The sequence below is a fragment of the Grampus griseus genome (assembly GCF_964374135.1).
Source record: "Grampus griseus genome assembly, chromosome: 5".
Classification (NCBI taxonomy): Eukaryota; Metazoa; Chordata; class Mammalia; order Artiodactyla; family Delphinidae; genus Grampus; species Grampus griseus.
In genome coordinates this window covers 28,157,092-28,179,611 of record NC_138998.1, presented here as the reverse complement: position 1 = coordinate 28,179,611, position 22,520 = coordinate 28,157,092, and the positions used below count along the sequence as shown (strand labels likewise).

General features: G+C 37.9%; 1 protein-coding gene across 2 annotated transcripts in view; it reads right to left on the bottom strand.

The window, feature by feature from the left end:
- PIK3CB (phosphatidylinositol-4,5-bisphosphate 3-kinase catalytic subunit beta) overlaps positions 1-22,520 on the bottom strand; it is a 188,474-nt gene that overhangs the window by 123,589 nt on the left and 42,365 nt on the right. The window lies entirely within an intron of this gene.

Sequence of the window (22,520 nt, the reverse complement as noted above, 5' to 3'; positions counted from 1 at the left end):
TATGTATACTAATATGTATAAAATGGATAACTAATAAGAACCTGCTGTATAAAAAAATAAAATTCTAAAATTCAAAACGAAAAAAAAAGAAAATTCCTTCACCAAACTACACACTAGGCGCTGCATAATATCAATGGCATAGAACATGACAGAGCAATTACTACCTCGTGTGTACTTTAGTAGACATTTTGCTTTATGAAGGCCAAAACCCCTGGAGTATCTATCACAGCTCCTGAGAGAGAAGTGTTCAGTGACTTTTTCTGTTTGTGAATGAAAAGCCATGCAACCAGAGCAAGAATTTTTCATTTGGTTTGTTATTTTGTGAGCCATGATGTAGAATCAGAAATAGCAGCTGCATGTACTTCTCATGGAATCTAAGTTACCAACACAACATCCCTGTGTCAGTCTTTACTTGTAGTCAATGCATTCACAAGTGATCTAACTACAGATACAAGCATCTGACTACGGTCTACTACAGTTGTATCTGAGGGTTTACATATTTTTTAGCATGTAAATATCAAGCTATTTTTTATCACAAATGAACTTCCTTTATATTATAGTTAAAGCATATTTTTCTTATGTGTGTAAGTAGATTATGTTACCTATAAATTTCTTTTCAGTATAGTAAAACAAGTATTACAAAACATACTACAAAAAGGGGGTTGGGTCTAACAGGGTTTAGAATCTTTATTATAAACTTCTTTAAGATTCTTTATACATATTGCAAAACTTCTTAGAAAGGTACTTTCAAGAAAGGTTTTACCAATTTGTATCCCCACTACATTAATGGGTGTACACAGTATATCCATCAACAGAATTGTAATAAAGCTTTTTAGTCTTAGTCAATTATTTGAAGTTATCTGAGTTAATCTGCATTTCTGATTACTTGCAAAATCAAAATTTTTTTAAAGACTACAAGAACTCCACGGGGAGGGAGAGAACAGGTGGAGTGTAGGAGGGTAAGACACCATTCCCAAAGAACTGTCTTACAACAGATTTTTGAGTTCAGGCCTTGCTCTTTGCCTTGCTGCTGCTGATGTATTCCAGTATACAATAACACAGCAGGGCTTCCCTGGTGGCACAGTGATTAAAGAATCTGCCTGCCACTGCAGGGGACATGGGTTCCATCCCTGGTCCGGGAAGATCCCACATGCCGCGGAGCAACAAAGCCCGGGCGCCACAACTACTGAGCCCGCGTGCTGCAACTACTTATGCCTGAGTGCCTAGAGCCCATGCTCCGCAACAAGAGAAGCCACCACGATGAGAAGCTCGCACACTGCAACGAAGAGTAGCCCCTGCTCACCACAACGAAGAGTAGCCCCTGCTCACCACAACGAAGAGTAGCCCTGCTCGCCACAAGTAGAGAAAGCCCTCAGACAGCAAGGAAGTTCCAACGCGACCAAAAATTTAAAAAAATAATAATAATAACACAGTAGACTGAGGCCAGTACTATAGGGGTGAGTGGACAGATAACATGAAGGCTGCCCCAGAGCTCTTCTGGAGAAAGAAGGAGACCCAACAAAAGCATTACTTGGGACCACCCACAACATCGTGACTCCCTCTCCCTCTCCCAAGTCCTTATACACTCAAAGCAGTGGGCAACTGCTGAAAAGAGAAGAGGGTTATTTTCAATCTCTCCATATTTTGGTTTTAGGCATGTGGCTTATAAATAAAATTTGTCTGAGATGTTAAAAAATCAAAAATTTTTTATATTTACTAGAATTTGTATTTCTGTATATGTTTGATCACACTGATGTAATTTATGTTAGACGTCATTTCACTTCAACATTGTCTTCTTGCATTTCATAGTGAATGATACTGCATGAAAATGTTAGAACTGAGTTGTGATTTTATTGACTTGTTGCTTGCTTACCTTAGGCTTTGAAACTTTTAATATATTAAAGTTTACTATCCAAATAAACTGAATACTTCAGTATCTTAGAGATTATTTGCTTTGAAAATAATTCTTATTGTGATAAAATAGAGCACCCCACAATAAAATCCTGTTTTCCAAGAGAAAAAAATTCCAAATACACTCCAGTTCCAAATATTCATCTGCAGTAAATTTAAATTAAACTACAGTTTATCAGATAATGTAATGCCCTAAGTGGACTTCACAGAATGCTGACATATCTATTTGTCATTCATGTTATATTAAAAAATTATTAGGAACTACATTTTTTCCATTTTAATTGTATTGCTGCTGCTATTTTTTCCTTAAAAAATTCCATTCTCAGCATACTCTGTGTACTAACATAATGTATTCAGTATTCAAATAAAAGACATTCTGTTTTTAAAATAAATTAAATCAAATTAAACCAACTGTTGTCACCCATGGCCCATTTTGGAGTGTCAGTGTTTTTCATTTCTAACTGGTATGGTATCTTTCTCTACTGAGGATTTTTATGTGGTAAGAATTTAGGCCTCTCCAAAATCAGTCAAGGCTAATCCCAGAAGCCTATCATCTGAGAACTTACAATCTTGAAGGTCACACAGAGCAGCAGAGTCTGAGCAGTAGTCTATGCTTTAAGACAGGTTTAGAAATGCAGTGAATCTCAAAATGCATGTGGAACGTCAAACCACAGCGTGCTCTACAATTCATACTTTTTATCCTACCTTTTTCTTGCTCCTTCCACTGATAATCTCTGAACAAATAATAAGGTTTGAAACAAGCCATATAAATTAGAATTAGTTAAAAGATACTAAAGAATTTTAAATAACTACCACATTCCCAACAACTTTTTAAGTCATTATTGTCAGATAAAAGTATAAATAGAAATTTAGATACATAATCCATAACAATGACACCAGTGGGGAGTGGAAACATGACATTATTGGTATTATTTCTTCAGACCAAATGGGCTAATGAAAAAATTTAATTCAGCAGATTCCCAGGTCTAAAGAATGTTAACAATCTTCCTACAAAGATTATAAAAACAAAAGTCACATCACCCCACTATTCCAATAGATTGTATACTGCTAACCTCTTTAAGATACTCAATTTAAAATTATTTAAGTGGTTTTGATTCAAATATTTAATTTTTATTAAATAATGCTAATTAATTTTTTTCAGTGTTCCTAGTTTTCAGTCTGCTCTCCTGTATTCTAATCTAAATGTTCAATCATACTTACCAACAAGAAAGAAATAATAAATTATTCTAATTGGATATATATTACCAAGAAAGATATATTTCATCCCTACAATGTTCTCCCTTCACCCTGTCCCTTCTCTTCCACTTCCAAATGAATAGTATTTGGGGCATGGGAACTGTTAAACCTACTTCAATCACTGGTAGACCGTTACCATGTTTTAGGGTGATTATTTTCCTAAATATATCATATTAATAGGACAAAGACTTACTACTAATATCTACTATAAAATATGGTGACCTTCTGTAGCCATTGAAGATACAGCTGAGGGAATTCTCCTAAATGATGAGCAAGTACTTTCTTTCTATTTTAAAATATTTTTCTTGTTTAAAATAATATATAAACAGAAAAGTAGCAAACGAATTCCTGTAAAACAAACCACAAGCCAGGTCAAGAATTAGAACACTGCCAGCACCTCAGAGACTCCTTGGATGTTTGTTCCAGATACCAACCCCCTCCCTCATCTCTCAGGAATTCTGACTTCTGTGTAGCCCATTTTTGCATTTTAATCATTTTAGGCAATAGCACTAAAGTGAAGCAAATAATTCTGGCTTGCTGGATACAATTTTGTACCTATCATGGGATACATATTTTAGACAAAAGTTTCATAGTTTGGACAACTGCTTCTATTTTTCAATCCAGTAGCAATGGAACCAACAGACTAACTAGGGTGGGGTTTTTTTGGTTTTTTTTTTTTTTTAATGACAACAAACCTTCATTCAAGACATGGTATTCAATCAATCCTGGTACTTGTTTATAACAAGTGACATCAAATAATCAGCAATGACTGTATAGCAAAGGATACCCACATATAATTGCTGTGAGAGTGAGTCATGAGCCAGACTGTACAAGTGTGTAGTGATGCTGGTGAGTAACTAACCAACATCCAGGAACTGATCCAGTGCCAGAAAGCCATCTGAATGGCAAACAGTAACATGAGAAGAATGTTAAATAGCTTACAGCTGTAGAAAAAGCACTATCCCAGGCTCTGAACCTTTTAGTTATTTCCGTCTGCTGTCATTTTGAACATAAGTTGTAGGATGTAAAAATGAGAGTCCTAAAATACTAGCATTTCTCCCAAGCCATTTCAGGATTATTCTTCTGCACACTGGTGTAAGTTTGGTCTATGCAGGTACTTGTTTGTCTGTTTTAAAACTCTTCTTTGGAGACCAATTTTCCTCATAAACTATCCAGCCATGAATGACAAAATGCTTCTGTGTGTAGTTTTCACAGCCCCTTTACTACCGACACTAAACAGGGAATACAAAAAAAAAACCTAGGAAAAATTGAAGAGATATCTGTCCCTGGTACCAACTTTTCTTTCACTGCCTATTCTCTCTACAGAACACATCAGGAGAGGCAGGCTGATAGTGTCATCTCAGTGCTAGAGCTCAATCAAGAGAGAGGAGAGCAAAAATGATTGGAATGCAAGTTAACAAATATTTACTAAGTACTCGTTCTGTTTAAGATGCCATATCACACACTTGACTGGGGGAGGAGGGGATCAAAAAAATAAAACGGAGAAGTTTGCAACCCAGTGTGTACCAGAGCACTGAGGTCTGCTGAAAGAGACTAGTGGGAGGAGGTATGTGTTCTGTTTCATTCACAAGGTGCTCCTTCTCAGACTGCTGGGGAATATAAAATAAAGACAGATACTGAAGCTTACATGACTGCTTGCAGTGTTTTCTACCTCAACCCACACAGAATCTCAACCACAAGAGATGAGGATGGAATATTGAAAAGGGGAAGTATGGAGTACCTGTTTAAACTTCACAAAGTGGGACAGAAAGTAGTATTAGCTGGGGATCAGGAGACCTCACCTGAAATGGTGAGGTAGCACCACAGTATCACTGTCACGAAACCCCTTCATTGCCTTACTGGGAGTTACGCGGCTTGGAGGATAATAATTCACCATAGGTCACTATTTCTAGGTTCCAAAGAAATCCGAAATCTTCATCTATTTATGCTTCAAACTCGGCTTTTGGATACTGTGCTGTATTTAATTTACAAGACTACATTGTAGGTAATCTAATAAATCACATTTTGTTTCAAAAACGTCAAACAGCATTATTTCTAAAATGGCATTATTTTTCTTCTTGTGATGAGAACTTTTAAGATCTACTCTCTTAACTTTCAAATGTACAACAGTATTATTACTATAGTCACCATGCTATACATTACATTCCCATAACTTATTTATTTTATAACGAGAAGTTTGTACTTTTTGATCCCCTTCCCCCATTCTGCCCTTCCCCCACCACTCCCCTGCCTCTGGAAACCAACAACCAACCTGTTCTCCGTATCTATGAGTTTGGGGTTTTTTGATTGTTTGCTTATTTTATATTTCACATATAAGTGAGATCAAACAGTACTTCTCTTTCTCTGTCTGAATTATTTCACATAGCACAATGCCTTCAAGGGCCGTCCAGGTTGTCACAAAAGGCAAGATTTCCTTTGTTTATGGCTGAATAATTTTCCTTTCTGTGTGTATCTATATCTATCTATAGATAGATATAGATACACCACAATTTCTTTATCTATTTATCCATCAATGGACACTTCGGTTGTTTCCATGTATTGGCTATTGTAAATGATGCTACAATGAACATGGGGACGCATATATCTTTTAGTGTTTTTGTTTCCTTCAAACAAATACACAGAAGAAGAAATGCTGAATCATATGATAGATCTATTTTTAATTTTTTGAGGAACTTCCGACGATTTTCATAGCGACTACAACAATTTACATTCCCACCACTGCAAAAGGGTTCCTTTTTCTCCACATACAACACTCATTCTGCATTTAGGATTTTCTCCCATTTGCTAAGTTGCCTTTTCTTTTTGTTGACGGTTTCCTTTGTTGTGCAGAAGCTTTTTTTTTAATTTTATTATTATTATCATTATTATTGGCCACACCATGTGGCTTGTGGGATCTCAGTTCCCCAACCAGGGATGGAACCTGGGTCGCGGCAGTAAAGTGCCAAATCCTAACCACTAGACCACCAGGGAACTCCCTGCAGAAGGTTTTTAATTTGATGTAGTCCCACTTGTTTATTTTTGCTTTTGTTCCCTTTGCTTTTGATGTCAAATATAAAAAATCATCACCAAGACCAACAACAATGAGGTCAAAGCCTATGTTTTCTTCTAGGAGTTTATAGTTCCAGGTCTAAAACATTTACGTCTTCAATCCATTTTCAGTTTATTTTGTGTATGGTGTAAGATAGTGGTCCAGTTTCGTTCTCTTGCATGTGGCTGTCCAGTTTTCCCAACACCTTTTATTGAAGAGGCTGCCATGTTCCATTGTATATTCTTGGCTCCTTTGTTATGGTCATAAATTAATTGACCATACATGCATGGATTTATTTCTGGGCTCTCTATTATTTTCCATTGGTCTATATGTCTGTTTTTAATGTCAATGTCATACTATTATGATATCTATAACCTTGTGACATAGTTTGAAATCAGGAAGTATAGTGTCTCCAGCTTTGTTCTTTTTCAAGAATGCTTTGGCTATTTGCGGCCTTTTGTGGTTCCACAGAAATCTTAGGGTTCTTTGTTCTATTTCTGTGAAAAATGTCATTTGAATTTTGGTAAGGATTGCATTGAATCTGTAGATTGCTTTGGACAGAATGGATATTTTAACAACATTAATTCTTCCAAATCATGAGCATGTAGTATCTTTCCATTTGTGTCTTCTTCACTTTCTTTCATCAATGTCTTAAAGTTTTCAGTCTTGACCTCCTTGGTTAAATTTATTCCTAGATATTTTACTCTATTTCTTGCAATTGTAAATGGGATTGTTTTCTTATTTTTTCTTTCTAATAGTTCATTGTTAGCATACAGAAATGCAACAGATATTTGTATATTGGTTTTTGTATCTGCCAACTTTACTAGATTCATTTATCAGTTCTAACATATTTTTGGTGAAGTCTTCAGGGTTTTCTATATACAATACAGAATATCATGTCATCTGTAAATAGGGACAGTTTTACTTCTTTTCCAATTTGGATGCCTTTTTTTTTTTCCTTGCCTAATTACTCTGGCTAGGACTTCCAGAGTATGTTGAATAAAAATGGCAAGAGTGGGCATCTTTGGTCCCTGATCTTGAAGGAAAAGCTTTCAGCTTTTTCTTTTCACCAGTGAGTATGATGTTAGCTGTGGGCTTGTCCTATATGGTCCTTATTATGTTGAGGTACATTCCCAAAATACACAGTTTGTTGAGTTTTTATCATAAATGGATGTTAAATTTTGTCAAATTTCTCCACCTATTAAGATGATCACATGATTTCCATCCTTCATTTTGTCTGTGTGGTGTTATCACATTGACTGATTTACAAATGTGGACCATCTTGCATACCTGAAATACATCCCACTTGATCATGGTGTATGATTCTTTTAACATACTGCTGAATTTGATTTGTTAATATTTTGTTGAGGACTTCTGCATCTATGTTCATCAGGGATACTGGCCTGTAATTTTCCTTTGTTGTGGTGTCCTTGTCTGGTTTTGGTATCAGGGTAATGCTGACCTCATAATATGAGTTTGGAAGTGTTCTTCCTCTTCTATTTTTTGGAAGAATTTGAGAAAGACTGGTAATTCTTCTTTATATGTTTGGTAGAATTCACCAGTGAAGCTACTTGGTCCTGAACTTTTGTTTGTTGAGAGGTTTTTGTTACAAATCAATCTCTTTACCAGTAATCAGTCTGTTTAGATTTTCTATTTCTTCATCATTCAGTCTTGGAAGGTTGTATGTTTCTGAAAATTTATCCATTTATTTTAGGCTGTCTAATTTTTAAGTAAAAGCTACCATTAGAGGTCCATTTGACTTCACGTCTCAGCTTCAAAACTGACATCATGTGGAAACTGAGGGAATACTCTCAAGGAATTTAAAAATGTATTGGTTAAAACATTCGCAATGAAAGAGAGCTTTAAGAATCCAAATTATCTAACAGAACATGGAAAACTAACTCAAAAAGACTTATAATTACATGATAAAGAGTTCTGCCTAATGACCTGCGATGAATTTAAAACAAGCCCCCCAATTCTTTTACCTTCCTATTAAGAAGTGAGGGCTATGTTCCCTCCCCTTGAATCTGAATTTGGTGACTGCTTGACCAACTAAATAAAGCAGAGGTAATACACTAGTAGACCCAGGTTTAAGAAACTGGCAGCTTCCACTTGTTATCTATTCCAACACTTGTTTGTGAGATGCTCATTTTAAGAGCCATATATAGGTGTTTTGACCAACCCCAAATGACTGCCAGCACCAACAGCCAGACTTCTTAGTGACTAGGCCTTTACAACTCTGACCCTCAGACTTTGAGTTTCTCCATCTGAGGCCCAGACATCATGAACCAGAGACAAGCTTACCCTGCTGTGCCCTGTTCAAGTTCTTGACCACAGTGCAAAGGCATAACAAAATGGATGTTTTACATCACTAAGTTTTGTGATAGTTTGTTACAGCAATAGATAATTGGATATACTAGGTTAAGAGAATAAATTATACTACAGCCAAGAATTGATTCATTTGTTTCTTTTTTTTAAAATAAATTTATTTATTTATTTATTTTTGTCTGTGTTGGGTCTTCGTTGCTGCCTGCAGGCATTCTCTAGTTGCTGTGCGCGGGCTTCTCATTGCGGTGGCTTCTCTTGTTGCAGAGCATGGGTTCTAGGCGCACGGGCTTCAGCAGTTGTGCCTCATGGGCTCTAGAGCGCAGGCTCAGTAGTTGTGGTGCACGAGCTTAGTTGCTCCGTTGCATGTGGGATCTTCCCAGACCAGGGCTCAAACCCGTGTCCCCTGCATTGGCAGGTGGATTCTTAACCACTGCACCACCAGGGAAGCCCTCATTTGTTTCTTTAAACACACACACACACACACACACACACACACACACACACACACACACACACTTCCTTAAATACATATTTTTCTCAATGGCATTTCTCATAAGAAATCTTTTCTACTTATATACAAATAGCTTTATTATATTAGCAAATAAGTTAAACTCTGAAATTATAATCACTCAGACCAAAATCCTATTGATATTTAAATGGAACTGAGAAATAAAAGCTAAAATTAAATTACCAGTTATAATCTTGTCTAGTAATCTAGTGTCATTTCCCTCAAAAAAAGGAGGTATATTTCCATTACTCAACTTTGATCTATCAAACTTCAGTTACAAAAACTATGAAGACAATTTTCTTGAAATCATAACTACTGAAAAGTAGAATCCAAATTTATGAACAAACTGATACAAACTCTAGTCAGCTTCCTTAATTAGATGTTTGTATGTAAAATTCTTATGTTTTCCAAAGAAAATATAGAATACTTAAACAAGTTCTTAATTTAATATTTCAAAACCAACTAATATATTTGTCTACAACCTGGCACGAACACATAACCTCAGAATTATTTCATCTCCCATAATAAGCTTCCATTCACTACAGGACCATGATGAGGTTTGTACCCAGGACCTGGATAAAGTTACAAAACTATAAGCAGCCTGGCTGTGATAACAAGGAACGAACAGTGATGAAAAGCAGCTTTATCACCTCATATTCCTTAAAATTTGCATTAGAAGAAGGTGAATGTAGGGACTTCCCTGATGGCACAGTGGACAAGACTCCACGCTCCCAATGCAGGGGGCCTGGGTTCAACCTCTGGTCAGGGAACTAACTAGATCCTACACGCGTGCTGCAACCAGGGGTTTGAATGCCGCAACTAAGGAGCCAACGAGCCGCTTAAACTAAGGAGCCTGCCTGCCACAACTAAGGAGCTGGTGAGCCACAACTAAGAGGCCCTGGAGCCGCAACTAAGGAGCTCGCCTGCCACAGCTAAGACCCAGTGCAACCAAATAAATAAGGAAGGTGAATGGAGACACAATGGAAACACTTTCCTTGTGCCTTTTAATGTGACTCACTAAAGAAGTAGGATGTGTGTGTTATAAATCTTCTGAGTACAGATCTTTTATTTTATACATTAAGAACTAAGACCTACAGAAATAAGATGACTTTCTGAAGACTACTGTGGTAGAGACTGCTTATCTCCTTCCACAGTTATGGGACTGTGGCGGTGCACTTGGCACACTAGATATTCCAACCTCCTGTGCAGTAAGAATGATCATATACTAAGTTCTCTCCAGTGGAATGTTGAGTGGAAATGACCTGTGTCACTTCAGGTTAGAGCATTTAAGAAAGTTTGTATGCCACCTACACCTTCTCTTTCCTCTTTCACTGGTCACAAAGGAAGAAAGAGTCATGAGATGAAAGAAACCACCTGGAATAGAACCACCTACCAAAGAGGACCGTCCACTTTGGACTGTTCCATGAGTAAGAAATAAACATCTATTATGTTTGAGATATTATTCATTTTCAGTCTGTTACAGCAATTTGGACTTCACTAGTTTAGTCAAACACATAGTTTAGGTAGCTGCAAGGACGTGATTAAAAATCACATATGAACACAAAAGACCGCAAATAGCCAAAACAATCTTGAGGAAGAACAAAGCTGGAGGTATCATGCCCCCTGAAATAAAACTACATATACTATAAAGCTACAGTAATCAAAACAGTATGGGGGGGGGACCTCCCTGGTGGTCCAGTGGCTAAGGCTCCACACTCCCAATGCAGGGGGCCCAGGTCTAATCCCTGGTCAGGGAACTAGATACCACATGCCACAACTAAGAGTTTGCATGCTGCAACTAAAGATCCCGCATGCCACAGCAAAGATCCCACATGCCACAACAAAGATCAGGCATGTCACAGCAAAGATCCAGTGCAGCCAAATAAATAAATAAATATTTTTATGAAAGAAAAAACCAGTATGGGGGAATTCGTGGCCGTCCAGTGGTTAGAACTCCACACTTTCACTGCCAAGGGCCCAAGTTTGATCCCTGGATGGGGAACTAAGATCCCACTAGCCATGCAGCATGGCCAAAACAAAACAAAACAAAAAAACAGTATGGTACTAGCACAGAAACAGACACACAGATCAAGGAACAGAATAGAGAATCCAAAAATGAACCCACACTTATACATCAATTAATCTACAACAAAGGAGGTAAGGATATACAATGGGGAAAAGAGAGCTCTTCAATAAATGTTGTTCAGAAAACTGGACAGCTACATGAAAAAGAATCAAACTAAACTACTTTCTTACATAGTATACAAAAAAAAACTCAAAACGGATTAAAGACTTAAATGTCTGAAACCATAAAACTCATACAAGAAATCACATGCTGCATGCTCTTTGACATTGGTCTTGGCAATATTTGGGGGGATATGTCTCCTCGGACAAGGGAAACAAAACCAAAAATAAGTGGGACTACGTCAAACTAAAAAGGTTTTGCACAGCAAAGGAAACTATCAACAAAATGAAAAGGCAGCCCACTGAATGAGAGAAGATATCTAGAAACAAGATATCCAATAAGGGGTTAACACCCAAAATATAAACTCATACAACTCAACATCAAAAAAACAAACAATCCAATTACAAAATGGGCAGAGAACCTGAACAGATGTTTTTCCAAAGAAGACATACTGATGGCCAACAGACACATTAAAAAGATGCTCAGGGCTTCCCTGGTGGCGCAGTGGTTGACAGTCCGCCTGCCGATGCAGGGGACACGGGTTCGTGCCCTGGTCCAGGAAGATCCCACATGCTGCGGAGCAGCTAGGCCCATGAGCCATGGCCGTTGAGCCTGCACGTCCGGAGCCTGTGCTCCGCAACGGGAGAGGCCACAACAGTGAGAGGCCCGCGTGCCACAAAAAAAAAAAAGATGCTCAACATCACTAATCATCAGGGAAATGTAATCCAAAACTACAATGAGATACCACCTCCACCTGTCAGAATGGCTATCATCAAACAAAAAACCAAGTAACAAGTGTTGGCGAGGATGTGGAGAAAAGGGACCACTGTGCATTGTTGGTGGGATTGTAAACTGGTGCAGCCATTATTGGAAAATAGTATGGAGACTCCTCAAAAAATTAAAAATAGAACTGCCATATGAGCCAGCAATTTCACTTCTGGGTAATCTGTCCAAAAATAATCAAAATATTAATTCAAAAAGATATATGCACTCCAATGTCTACTGCAGTATTATTTACAACAGTCAAGATACGGAAGCAACCTAAGTGTCCATCAATAGACAAATTGATAAAGAAGATGTAATATCTGTATCTATAGTGGAATATTACTCAGCCATAAAGGGGGGAGGGGATCTTGCCATTTTTGCCAACATGACTGGATCTAGAGGGCATTATGCTAAGTAAAATAAGTCAGACGAAACAACAAATGCTGCATGATCTCAGTCACAAGTGGAATCTAAAAACCAAACAAATAAAACAAAATGAAAACAGACTCATAGATACAGAGAGCAAACAGGTGTTTGCCAGAAGAAAGGGGGGTGAGGAATGGGCAAAATAAGTGAAGGGGATTAAAAGGTACAAACCTGCAGTTATATAATAAATAAGTCACAGGTATATAATATACAGCATAAGGAATAGGGTCAATAATAACTTTGTATAGGGACAGATGCTTATTAGACTTACCTTGGTGATCATTTCATAATGTACGCATATTTCAAATCACTATGTGGTACACCTGAAACTAACATAATATTGTACATACTGTTTCAATTAAAAAAAAGAAAAACCTCATATATGCTCCGTCAGTTACATTCAGTCCAATGCTCTGTGTACTCTACCACTGTGTTTTCCTTATCACCCTTCTCCAACCAAACAGAAAACGGAATTATGAAGAGGAGTGGGCAACAACATTGATGAGGCTAACATTATGATGTCCCCAAACCATTCACTATTTAAACTCAACAGCTTTAATCCTTGTTTATCACTTTACACATACATTTTTTAATCCCCTAGTAGAAAAGAACATGTTGACAGCTCTCTTTCTCCTCCTGACTAGTCATCTGACTAAAATTATTGCATTTTTCATAAGTAAGTGTAGAGACACAAAGTATGTTGAATTTGAGGCAAGTAGAGCCAAGAGCATTTTCCAAGAGAAGGGGATATTTTAACACAGACTTGAAGAGGAAATTGGCTAGGCAAAGGGAAAAAGAACATACGCAAAGACCTAAGAAACCTTAAGTATTTGAGAAATTCAAAGATTACCCTTTGGAACAGAGCGAGATGGAAAACAGAGGCAGAATGGTAGTGGAGGGGCTGGCCAAATCTCCATTCTGGTAGGCCACATTAAGGTATTGCTCTTCATGCAAAAAACAAGAGGAGACTCAATGAAGAATGTTAAACAAGTGAATAAAAACTGATAGAATAAATTAATTTTAATACACTTCAGTGAGAAAATGAATAGGCAAAGAACATAAACCCAACAGAAAAATGGGCAAAATAATTAAATAGAAATTTCACAGGAGCCAAAAGTCCCATAAGCATATGAGGCAGGGGTAGAATATTCAAACTCATTAGTCACCAAAGAAATGTAAATTAAAACCACAATGAGATACCATTTCATAGATCACTGCTGGAGGGAGAATGAATTGATTCAACCTCTTCCAAGAAGTTTGGCATCAAAAATTCCATTAGAGGGGGCTTCCCTGTGGCGCAGTGGTTGAGCATCCACCTGCCAATGCAGGGGACACAGGTTCGTGCCCCGGTCCGGGAAGATCCCACATGCTGTGGAGTGGCTGGGCCCATGAGCCATGGTCGCTGAGCCTCTGCGTCCAGAGCCTGTGCTCCCCAACGGGAGAGGCCACAGCGGTGAGAGGCCCGCGTACCGCAAAAAAAAAAAAAAAAAATTCCATTAGTGGACTTCCCTGGTGGCAGAGTGGTTAAGAATCCTCCTGCCAATGCAGGGGACACAGGTTCCATCCCTCGTCCGGGAAGATCCTACATGTCGTGGAGCAACTAAGCCCGGTGCCACAACTACTGAGCCGCACACCTAGAGCCCGCACTCCACAACAAGAGAAGCCACAGCAATGAGAAGCCTACGCACAGCAACGAAGAGTAGCCCCTGCTCACTGCAACTAGAGAAAGCCCGCACACAGCAACGAAGACACAATGCAGCCAAAAATAAATAAAATTAGAAAAAAAAAAAAATTCCATTACTAGGTATACATCCTAGGAAAACTCTTATCCAAGGTTGTCACACGTACATGGGTATTCAATGTGAAATTTTTCAGTCTCCAAAAACTAGACACAACCTAAATGTGCATTAATAGAATGGATCAATAAATTATATAAAATTAATACAGCTATACACATCACCATGAATGAACCGTCCTAACAATGTAAAATCAAAAAAAGAATATTTGATTCCATTTACTTAAACATAAACATAAAGTCAAATATTGTTCAGAGATGCAAACAGAGATGGTAAAGTTATAAAGAAAAGCTTAAGAAAATAACAAAAAATTCAGCAAAGTATAGCTTGGGGAGAGGGAGGGAGATACGATCGAAGAAGGCACTTATTACTGATCTGGCTGTTATGCAGAGTTTTTCATTTTTCATCATTCTTTAAACTATAAATTTAAGTTTTCACGTGCTCTTCTGTATAGATGCTAAATTTCACACTTTTTTAAAATGGATTAACAGCAATAACAGATGTAAAGCCCCTCGGCAGCATCTGGCATGGAGAATCCATTTGATGGGAACCCACTCCCCATTTTACTGTGACTATGACCTCAGTGTTACTGATAAACCTAAGTTCTAGATTTTTGCTATCACCCACAGTTGCTTCTTCTCCTCTATTCCTACCTAAGAATCCTGACCGTCCTCATGCCCCTAACTACTTCTCCTCATCATCTTTGTCTTTAACTCTGGATTCTAGGAGGGAAGTGACATTAGCATCTACAGCAAGGAATTGTGATCCTGTTCATCTCCATTCCTGCCACCCTTGCTGAAACCTAGTGAGTGAGTTCCTGAATGACAGTTACAGGCTCTTTCATCTTTGCAGTTCTTTCTGCACAGTGCTTGATACAGGACTTCAGTAACTATCTGCTGATTGATGAATGAATAAATACATTATAGAGCTAAGTTACTAGTGAAAATAAGATTAAAGTTTAAAATCAGGCTGGTGCTTCCTCATGTTCTCTAAGCCCTTTCACAGTTTTAAAGACTCTCTTGGCTGCTCAGGAACAACAGAAAGACAATTCCAAAGTTGCTTTAAAATCTCTGCCCACAAAAACAGTAGATGTGTAGTCATCAACTGTATATAATAATCTCCATTCATTAATAATTCTTAAAACTCTGAATAAAAAATTTAGATCCTTCTTCAAAGTAACAAAAATGATTTTCCATTTCAATTTTTACAATTATAATTTACTTTTATTTTAAAAATTACATTTAAAATGTACTCTATGTATAATGCATAAAACTAGTTCATCCTCTACATAAACAAAACGATGATATTTGATAACATGTGACTGTTTAGCAAGCTCTTATATTGGAAAACTGTACTGAGATCAACAAGGCAGCCATTTATATTGCCTTTTATACACTACTTCCCCTGTCATGTGGCAGTCAAAAGGCTAAGTGAGATGCTTACAGCAAAGAAAACAGTTTTGAAAGGTCATGCTACACAGATAGCCAGAATTTCTTTCACAATATCCTTACTGTCTGTGGTAGACTATATGACAATCTAACCACAGTTATTTTCTGAGTAAAAGCAAAAAGCATGTTATCAAAGAACCAGAAACAGTAGGCACTCAACAATATAATCTTTATGAACATTTTTCTAATGCAGAAACATCCAGTGCATATTAAAGAAAAAGAATCCTGAGTCAAAGACAAAGAACTGGGGGAAGAGGAACTAGTAAAAACTGGAAGGCAAGTTTAAACCACTCAGTTTATTCATAATATTCATATAACATGATAAGAAGCTTCTAAAGTAAACTTTTTCAAATTAAAACATGTGATTTACCAAGGAAAAGCATAACTATAACAATACTGAAGCATGAATATGATCTATTTCAAAATTTCCAAATCTTAATGACAATTGCAAACAAGGTACAAAGCTTCAAAATCCTCTCTGCAGGAGCTGTAATCCCATCAGCACTTTTTTTTCCCCTTAATAACTTTTATCAGTCTATTATCCATCTGAACAAGGAATGTCTTTTCCCAACCGTTACACAGACAATGTGTCAGTCAACAGCATGATGAAAATTTCTCCACCTCCTTATAAAATTTCCAATTTTCAAGTGTATCCTAACTCATTTAATCATCTTGTCCTATCCTGGGAGATCATAGTTATTCCTGCCCAGTAATCAAAACACATAGCTTTCTCCTAAGCCAAGTGAAGGTACTTGGTACATTAAACACCATAGCCAGGTTACATAGACAGAATAACCATAAGTTTTTGGCAATGAATTCTTTTCAAGGGTCCATAATTTTAATTCCTGTGAGGATCTCTCACTAAAATTTAACCAGGTGACAACTTTCTTTACCAGTTCTGACCTTATAGCAGAGAATGAGGATGTGTTAATTCTAAACCTACTAGAAAATGATCTAAGATAAACCTTCTTTTAAGGAACTAAATATACTTAAAACATTCCACTGTTCAAAAACAAACTATAAACCAAATCCAGGCAAAGATGTGGAGAAATTATAACCCTTGTATGTTACTGGTGGGAATGTAAAATGGTGCAACCACTGTGGAAGAAAATATAGCAGTTCTTAAAATATTTAAACAAAATTACCAAATGATCCAGCAATTCTACTTCTGGGTATATATCCAAAAGAATTAAAAGCAGGGAGGAAGTCACACAGGTATTTGTACACCCACGTGCATAGCAGTATTATTAACAATAGCCATAAGGTGGAAACAACCCAAATTTCCCTCAATAGATGGGCGGATGAACAAAATATGGTATGTACATACAATGGAATATTATTCAGCCTTAAAAAGGACACTGTGATACATGCTACAACACAGATGAACCTTGAGGACATTATGCTAAGTGAAATAAACCAGCCATGAAAGAACAAACATTGTATGATTCCATTTATACGAGCTACTCAGAATAGGCAAATTCACAGAAACAGAAAGTAGAATAATGGTTATCAGGGATTGGGCTGATAAAAAAGTTATGGAGAGGGACAGTGGCGATGGTTGCACAACACTGTGAATATATTTATGCCAGGGAATTGTACATTTAAAAACCGTTAGGGACTTCCCTGGTGGCACAGTGGTTAAACAGTCCGCCTGTCAATGCAGGGGACATGGGTTTGATCCCTGGTCCAAGAAGATCCCACATGCTGCAGAGCAATTAAGCCCATGCGCCACAACTACTGAGCCTGTGCTCTAGAGCCCGCGAACCACAACTACTAAGCCCGCGTGCCGCAACTACTGAAGCCCGCGTGCCTAGAGCCCATGCTCTGCAGCAAGAGAAGCCACCGCAATGAGAAGCCCGCATACTACAACAAAGAGTAGCCCCCACTCACCACAACTAGAGAAAGCCCGTGCACAGCAACAAAGGCCCAATGCAGCCAAAAAATAAAAATAAAAATAAAAAATAAGTAAAAAAAATAAAAACAGTTAAAATGGTCAATGTTCAGGAAGAACACATTGAGCTCTTTCCAAATGTCCACATTTGTACATATCCCAAATTTAATGATTCCTTCATTTATGAAATTTATAAAATTCCTTCATTATTTATTTCAGAGGGAAGTTACTGATAGGATGAAATATGATGATAAAATAAGAATAATAAGGTCACACAGAGTTGTAGATGCTTAACATTTATTTAAGCTCACTCATGCTGAGTACTTGTCATGATGCACTCGTAATAAATGCCATTTTACTGGGACACAATTTGGAATCATGTGTTTTGGAGGATCTTTGAATATGTTAAATCTGAAAATGTCAAGGGTGAGGCTAATGTATTTTTACTTCACTAGCTTTAGGCAGCTAAGGAACACTGGATTTAGAGACAATTTGGAGTTCTATAGCTGTGGGGTTTTTTTTTCTTAGTATTCAATGTCAATGAGCAAAGTAACCAGACCTCTTCCTTCAATTTAGAGGGAAAAGTCTTTATTTTATTTTCTGGCTGCACTACGTGGCTTGCGGGATCTTAGTTCCCTCACCAGGGATTGAACCTGGGCCCTCGGCAGTGAAAGCTCGGAGTCCTAACCACTGCACTGCCGGGGAATTCCCAGGGAAAGGTCTTTAACTGATCATGAGTGTTGCTTCTATACTCCTGACACCATCTCTCAATCAATCATGATGTGATTTGGAAATCCCCTTTTTATTAAAGTTTTTTAAAAGGGAGTACTCTTGGGTATTTCATTTCTCAATTTACAGATAGAAGCAACAGCAAGAGAAGGCCCCCTTGACAATGTGAAATGAGTCAACTTATTCTTTCAATCCATCTCAGTCCTATATCTGCTTTGAGTAAAGAAAAGTGAGCAATACTGTGCAGATGAAACTGAACATTCAGATGCTTTGTACGCATGAAGAAGCTTACCTAATTCATGTATAGCAAGCGTTAACTTATCATAAAAAAATAAAGTCTAACTGGTCAATTTTGTTATGCACACTTTACAATTTTAAAAAGCCCGGGGCTTCCCTGGTGGCGCAGTGGTTGGGAGTCTGCCTGCCGATGCACGGGACACGGGTTCATGCCCCGGTCTGGGAAGATTCCACATGCTGAGGAGCAGCTAGGCCCGTGAGCCATGGCTGCTAAGCCTGCGCGTCCGGAACCTGTGCTCCGCAACGGGAGAGGCCACAACAGTGAGAGGCCCGCGTACCGCAAAAAAAAAAAAGCCCAAATCCAGGGACTTCCCTGATGGTCCAGTGGTTAAGACTCCACGCTCCAAATGCAGGGGGCCAGGGTTCGATCACTGATCGGGGAACTAGATCCCGCATGCTGCAAGTAAAAGATCCCGCATGCTGCAACTAAGACCCGGTGCAGCCAGATAGCCAGATAGATAGATAGATAGATAGATATTTTAAAAAATTAATTAATTAAAAAAAACCCAAATCAAAATAAACTTAATTATCAGGAACTACAAGGCCTTCATGCATCCAATCCACCTTTCTCTCTACTCTTCCTACTTCCTTGTGAGATTAAAAAATCTGTTTTATTGTACATCCCCTTCTCTTATCATTGCCTCAGACACTTCAAACATCTGGCCTCACGGTTAGCCACAAGCTACACTGCTCAGCCATAGCCTTGCCTTTCACCCCTCCTGTATCCTCATCCCTGGATCTGCACCTCCACCATCAAAAAGAAGAAAACCCAAAGTCTACAACCTGACTCTAGCTCTTCTACCTTCACAATGTCAGCTTCTACTTCCTCCTGCCTCACTTACTCCATTCCAGTCACGCTGGCCCTCTTACTGCTCCTAGAACACATCAAGTACAGTCCACCCTCAGCTCCCCCACCCCTAAGTCAAATATCTACCTGGTCTGCTCCCTTAACTTCACTTAGAGCTGTGAGCCCAAATGTCAACTAATTAGAGAGAGTTTTCCTAATCACACCTTATAAAACAGTAAGCCTACCCTTCCCCCATCAATATCTACCTTTCCCTAATACATTTCCCTAATATATTTTTAATGGTACTGATTACCATCCAACACAGTATATATTTACTTACTGTTTATCTTCCCCACCCTCATTAGAACATCAATTCCATGAGAAAGGAGCCTCTGTTTTTGGTGACTGTTATAACCCCAGCAGCTAGCACAGTTCTTGGTATATTAGGAGGTGAATATATTATTCAATAAACATGTGTTGAACCAATCATGGCCTCCAATCCCTTGTGCATTACCTTTTACCAAGCCTATATCTCCATAGACAGCTATTCCAACCACCAATGCCAAATTTCTCATTTCCATCTTAAAGGTTATGCTAGCTAAATTCACACTGCCTGCCATGTCAAGTTGTTTATGTTGAACTAGCCTTTATGATTGGTCAACAATCCTTTCTATCCTATCCTGGTGATCATATTAAGTTCCTCCACCATGGTCTCTGACCTGGTCAATTCTAACAGTCTCTTAACTGACCTCCTTGCTTTTCCTGTACTCCTATAGTCCATCTTTAATAAAGCGGCCAGAGGAATCTTTAAAACATGTATCATATCATGACACTTTTCTGTGTAAAACCTTTCCTTAAAAGGTTTCGTTGAGTCTAAACTCTTTACCATGGCCATAAGAACCAACATGGCCTGGCCCCGCCTACTTCTTTAACTTCATCTCATGACTCTATGGTTCTCATCCACTCTGTTCCAGAACACTGGCTTTCTTTCCATTCTTCAAATACATCAAGCTCATTTCTACCTTGAGATTTTCATACTAGCTTTATTTTCAAGTGACTGAATCCTTGTGCTTCATACCTTACCTTAAAGTCACCTCCTCAGAAGTAGCCAATAAGTCACTTTATCAACTGCCCTCCTCAGATCACATTACAATTTGGTATTTTTATTGTTCGTTTCAACGATCGGCTGCATGAGAAAACTTATCAGGACCTCCCTGGTGGCGCAGTGGTTAAGACTCCACGCTCCCAATGCAGGCAGCCCGGCTTCAATTCCTGGTCCGGGAACTAGATCCCACATGCATGCCGCAACTAAGAGTTCACATGCCACAACTAAGGAGCCAGCGAGCTGCAACTAAGACCCAACTCAACAAAATAAATAAATAAAAACACACCTGGCACAAAGCAGGTGTTCAATGAATATCTGCTGAAGTTGGAAATTACCCTATAACATTTTTCCTAAATGTTTTCTCCTTCCAGAATCCCAACCCCACCACTGATTAACGATTTGCCTTGTAGATAACCTCAATCCCCATCTTATTTTGAAAAGCAGGATAAGAAATTCTACAGTTTTCTTCCTCTTTGCCTAAAAACTCCTTGATTCATCCTCTCTTCCCTTCCTCTGGTTTCTAAGCAGAATGGCTGCTACTCTTTCGTAAGAGTTAAACCCTTTGCCCAGGTCCTTGATCTCAAACCTTCTTACCTCCTTCAGGCAATTAATCACTCTAATATTTAAACTATTCTACATATTTAAACTACTCTGATGGATCATTCCCTTTCACGTAAAATATACCAAGTGCTAATGCTAAAATATCTTCTATGTGGCTAACTCTTCAAAATGATCACTGTCTCATTTCCTGCACAAACTTCTTGAAAAACATTCTATTTTATACTTCATGCTTTTTTGTATTTTGTAAAACCACTTACTTAACCTCTTATAATTCATCCTGGTCTACTCAATCTGTTCTCTCAGTTATCAAGAAACTCTTAATTATTATCTTATTTTACTACATAATGAACCTAATAATTATTATTAGGTTATACTAATGCCCTAGAGGGGTTCTTGAATTTAATTAAATTTAATGTACTTCTAGGGTATTAAAATTCTTAATCTTTCTAAGCATCTCATCCCTCTCAAGAACCTCTCCTTGAAATTCTTTATTATGCTTCAAAGAAAGACACAATATCTTCATACCTTTCCTCTTATTTTTCCTCTACTGATTCTTTTTAACAACATTTAAAGTTCTGTGCTTTACCTTTTTCTCTCCGCTAGGATACTGGAAATGTTATCTACTTCCACAGCTTAAACTCTATGTGAATTGCTCCAAAATCTGTATCTTCGGGCCCTAAATTATCTTTTTTCTAAATTTTAGTCTCATATTTCCACATTTAAGGAGATATTCTGAAAGTTCTACCTGTACCTCCAAAATCAAAATGTGTCTCACAGAATTCATATGTTATAGTCCCATCTACTTGCCCCCTAATAACCAGTCTTTCCTTGCGTTTTCCTTACTTATGTTATGGTACCATCATACTTCTAGCCACTCAAAATCTTGGATTCATATATATGATTTCTTTCTTCCATATTCCCTGCCAAATCTGCCTTTGAAATCTATCCTGCCAAATGAACTCACAACCAGCTTCCACTCCCACCACTTATTCAGGTAGTCATTATTTCAGTTTTGCATCACTTATCACAGTGACAAGTGCCGCTAAGCACCTAACTTGCCTGCTAGACTATCAGCCCAGTCTAACACACAAGTTAACATTCCCCTGGCAGGGAATATCTGCCCTCGTTAACAGTATAACTAGGGTAGACCATGTAATTTATCATACAGAAGACAAGAGTAAAAAATGGCATAAGATAGTTCAGCAATTACACAATGTTTTACGTCAATTATATCTAAATAAAGTTGGAGAAAAAATATTTGGGCATTAAATTATCTACAAGAGGTTTAAACAAAGATATATATTGTCACACTATAACTCCAGTGCTTGGGGAAATGACTGCTGCATCCTAAGTACATACCATATATTGGTTTAATAAATCACTTTAGAGCTAAAATATTCACTTTATCACCTTCTCTTCACTCTTTACTCTACTGCAAACTTATTTTCAGCCACAAACATTGTCGTGAAATGGCCTC